Genomic DNA, 5,347 nt, shown 5'->3' on the forward strand with positions numbered 1-5,347 from the left:
TCTATGTGTTTTTTCTGCTTTATATATTTGTACACTTGTCATGGTGTTTTGAATCTGTATCTTTAAAAAGTAAAGCAATTGTTTAGTTTCTAGTCTTACAAAATTTATGTAGCCCGAATTTTTATTTCCGTCCCCCCCAAAAAGATGCTTCACTACTGCCACAAGCTGGCTGTTGATTTGCTTATAGCTGCCTACATAACAATTTTCAAAAAAGAGAGAAAATTAAATGAAAAACAAATAAACGTGATCCAGAATGTTATCTATAGGCTACTGCGAGGAACAGAAAATGCATCGATTCACAAAAAATCTTCCTCATCACTTTTTCTCTCACAACTTAACACAAGATTTCATGCCAATGTTTACATTTGTGTCATAACCACAAGCAACCCAGCAGGTCTGAATATGCTCAAGGAAGATAAAAAGCCTAACTCACAAAACACATTTCACAAAGTAATTAAGTGAATGTAATTGATTTAAAAATGTGTAAAATATTTCCACTTGCATGTGTGATTATTTTATTTATGTTTCTAGTTATTTGCAATTTAACAGAAAATGATTGAACAAAATGACAGATGTCGTCATGCTGAGAAACACACCGAGTTTCGCCAGCAGGTGGCAGCACTGCACTGCAGCACACATTACACTTGCTGCTCTAAGTAGAAAAGCTTGTTTTTATTATGTGTTACTTATACATTGTATTAGACTAAAACAATAACAACAGAAAATCCGATTTTCTCTTTCAAAATATGCAAAACCAAGAATATCAGAGATCTTGCTCAACACAAAATAAGCAGCAGCCCTTACGTAACAGCCACTGATCTCCCTTTCTGAGTAGCGCGTGCGCCTTCCTCACCCGTTGGTGGCGTGACGTCACGTAAGTCCCAAAATAGTTTGTAATCACTTTGGTATAATTGTTTTTTTTCATTGTTTCTTTTGTGTCAGAAATGTGTTTTATCTTAATATGGTTGTATTAGTATTATAAATACCAGGGTACGGCCATGATTGTGTGTTTACAGTTTACGAAAACGAACAATAGGTTACTACAGTAACCATAGTTTAACCATTATATTTGTATGTGTAGTAAAACTATTGTAAAACAAATGCGCAAATACATTTGCTAAAAACATCGGTTAGTTCAGCTTAATTATTATAAAATCGTTTTCCTAGTGACGTGTTGGATCTCGCGTATGCTAAAGAATCACGGAAACTGAAACATTCCCCATTCCTAACACGTACAAGTTAAGCAAGTACACAATATATGTTGGTTTTTGTAATGAATCTTGTAATGTGATTTAATCCTTGTTAAATCTAGCATCTTTGCTGCGTAAACAAGATAGGCGTGCTCGATTGCATGCGTCACTGAGCAGACCTATCCGCACGTGACATCACAGTAACGCGAGAGTGCATCGAAAGCATTTGTAGCAGTATGTTATCGCGATACTTATGTCATCCACGAAACGGTCTGCGCAGCTTCGCCCAAAATCTCTATTTATTGACACACCACAACTCCAGTCTTCATTATCCGTCATTTGTACATTGTACACTTGTCTGTATTTACTATAGAATTTGACCTAAAAAGCTTTTTTTAATCAGAAACCCTTCTCAACTTTGTAGTGATTTAAAACCAAGCTGTTGTATTTTATAGTTTACATTAACCAATACAATTCCCATTATAACCATTACAGTTTCAGTGATGATTTATTTATTGTGTCTATTTTTGTGTGAGAAACAGCTGAGATAAAGTAGACACTAAAATGAGTCTCCTGAGCCATGAAAGGGAACCTTAGGGCAATAAAACCGTCCTCTCCACAGTAAATGCTATTAAGTTTTCTGCAGATTGTATATGCATCAGTAAATGTGAATTCGTAGTCAGTTTGTTTGTCTGCTGCTTGTTTCATTACTGTCCGTCTGTTGACCTTTCTGCCCATTGATGTATTGTCAGGACCCTGATCTGTGTAATGATTCAGGGTTTTTAATATCTCTGCAGTGCACGACAGTCCTTCAAAGTTAGAGGTAACGTGTGAGTGTGTGTGTGAGTGTGTGTGTGTGTACTCAGCATGTTTTTTTGCTCAGCTCACAAAGGCGCCCCTAAATTTATCCTGACAGTCTCTGGGGAAAAGCATAGAGAACAGTGCTAATAACCACAGAGGGGTTCGCAGAGCACAAAACTAGAACAAGAACAGCCCTGAAAGCCTCTATAAAACAATCTGCCAGGGGATGTGAGACTCCGAGCAGATACAGTGTATGATTTTAATAGGTGAAAAGTACACGAAAGTTACCTAACAATGAAGTATCTGAGCCACAAATATAAAGCGGCTGTTTGATGAAACTAGAACTGTTTGATGTTGCTGTATAGTTGCATTGGGGTTATATGAGGGTGAGATGCTAAGATACTGTAGCTTATTGAGTTAAAGTGATACTTCACCCAAAAATGAAAATTCTGTCGTCATTTACTCACCCTCATGTCATTTCCATCCTGTATGACTTTCTTATGCAGAACACAAAAGAAGATATTTTAGACCAACATTCTTCAAAATATCTTCTGTACTGGGGAAGGAGAAAGTCATACAGGTTTGAAATGACAAGAGGGTGAAATTTATTTTTGGGCAAACTATACTTAAAGACCAAACACGGCAAAGTTTCTCTATGTTTGTATTGTAGTCTCTTACACGGTTGGAGAAGATGTTTGGAGACCATTGTGTGTGTGAAACTTGTTCCAACATATCATGTGATTTCCAAAACACATTGTAGATTGCACACAGGTCTTGACCCTCTCAGGGAAAAATATCATACCTACCCGTGGAGTGCATGATCTTCTCCCCATCGGAATACCATGTAAGAGCTCTTCTATATTCGAAGTACAAGGGATGCCATCTGCTGTAAATGGCACCTGAGGTCAAGCAATCGTTGTCCACCCACACAGGTGGAACACATTCCCAACTGACAGAGCTGCCAGGATTGGACCAATCACAGATCACACGATCACAGCTTACTGCTTACACAACAATGACAGGTCTTGGCAAAAACAGCAGAAGAGAGAGAGAGAGAGAAATAGAATAACTGAAATGCTTTCTCAACTGAATGCTATATGAAATAATGTAGAGCTGGACATTTTTTGAGGGTTGAACTGTAGTAGGCCTTTATGCAAGTTATGAAATTTTATTTGCATTTATAAATTTTTGTCTTTAGAATAACGTGCACAGTAAGAGCACGTGTCCTTAAAGTAAACAGGGACAGTTTGGATTTCATGTTGACTTTGGTTTGGTTCACGGGGGACAGGTGTGCACACTACATCTTTGCATTTCATTGATCGCCCGCGCTCTATGGATCCTGTTTCATGGATCACTGTTTTTGGCTTTCACGCCATCTTTCTATTCCCATTTGTCTCCTCCTCCTTTCATCAGCACAATCCTGCTCCCTCACTCTCTCGCTCGCTCTGATGTGCGTCACAAGCTGGGTAAACAAGTTTAGCGTGGGCTCTGCTGCTCACCTGCTTTGAATTTTACATAGCGAGGAGGCTGAAGAAGCGTGCGTGTTTTAGAATAGCTGCTCTTGATCTTCTCTCAAAGGCATGCAGACACATGGTTCATTTGTTGGGGTCAGAGACAGTCCTTCAGAACTAATATAGCTGGCAGGTACTGCGTCACTGTCCGCTGATGCTAACGACAACTGTTTGTGCAGTTTACGCTGTCCTTTGTGCACAATATGATAAGGAGACAAGTGATAAAAGTTAGTTGATCGTGTGTAAATCTGAAGCCTTGTTCACACTGGTGGTGATTAAATTGCCTGAAGTCGGCAACAGTTTTTAATGGATGCAGTAGGCTAGAGGAAGAGGTTAGCTGTTGGAAGTCTGGTTATTTTCATAAGAAAGGTAACATTTCAACACAAACTAGGTTACTGTAGTTACTATAATCGACACAATCGTTCCATGTATACGTCAACGTTGTTCTGGCTTTCAACACTTGTGATTTCAGCACCCTGGACAGCAGCCAAACACAACCACGCATTCGATGAAGTGTGAGAGATTCTCCTGTTGTTGTGATTGGTCAGGGTTTAAAAAGCTCTGTGACTCATCAGCTGTGCCACAAGGCAACAACAAAAGCTGTACTGGGTCTCCCGGCAGCTGCAACAGCACCTCCAATCCACGTGACGGTCAGAGATAAATTGAAGACTGGATTTGCCAAACCTCTTTCAGTCAGCAATGAATTACTGTTTTGTTGAAGGAATTTTCCAGATTTAAAGTTGTTAATACTTTCATACTTTCATGTGGCATATTTTTTTCCAAAAATAATGTTGTTTAACAAAATAAAGCAAAACAAAAGCAAAACAATGTAATGAATGAATGAATAAAATGAGACGTTTTTCAAAACATAATGCTGTCAAACTAAAAAAGTAAAATAAATGAATGGAAATAAATAAATTATTTAATAAATTAGACTTTTTTCAAAAATGTAAAGTAAAGTAAAGTCAAGTAATTCAAATTGGGCTTTAAAAAATATGCTGTTAAACAAAATACAACAAAACAAAATAAATAAACTAAACTAAAGAGAATAAATAAATAAAAAAACATTTAAGAAAACCTATCAAACATAAATAAAAGTAATGCACTTAAGCAGAGGAATAAACGTTAAAATACACACAGAAAGTTGAGCCACAAACTAAACGAGTTTATAGTTCAAATCAAACATTTTTGGTACAGACAAATTATTGAAATGCTTCAACAAGAATACAAGTTTTACCATTCTGCTTTTAAACCCTCTAGAATGTATTGCCCTTTATAGCCATCCATTCTTAGTGTAATACAGTTTGTTTACGCAGCTTGTGCGATGAATTTAAATTTCTGTTTAATAAACCCAGACTGCTCTTTTGAGAAAATGGGTCTCAGCAGGACAACATCAAGTTTGTTTGTCCTCATTACATATCAAGTCTATTTACATAATAAAGCCTCGGTATTAGCCTCATTGTGATTAATTTCAATTACACACATAATTGTTCAGAGCTGTCCTCTTATTAGTTCTTATTAACAGATTTTCCTTCTTCTGTAATTGGTTGCCGCGGCTGACATAGAAAATGAAATTGCTCTTTTATAAAGCAGCGTTTCTAAGATGACTCATACGGCAGGCATACAGTGTTTGGTGTTTCTTTGTGTTCTGCTGTTTTATTGTCCAAGGTTACACATTATAAAGCAAAGAAACGCTATAATATTTGAGCATAAAAGTGTTTTTATACTGATTGGAAAGCATTCGTTTAGTGTTTTTCATCGCTTTGTCTTAGAGACATGTCTGAAGCGTCTGGTTGCTTTTTCATAATCGGACAACTAAATCAGACCCCTTGGAACAAAGAGGAA

This window comes from Triplophysa dalaica, chromosome 7 (assembly GCF_015846415.1).
Source record: "Triplophysa dalaica isolate WHDGS20190420 chromosome 7, ASM1584641v1, whole genome shotgun sequence".
NCBI lineage: Eukaryota > Metazoa > Chordata > Actinopteri > Cypriniformes > Nemacheilidae > Triplophysa > Triplophysa dalaica.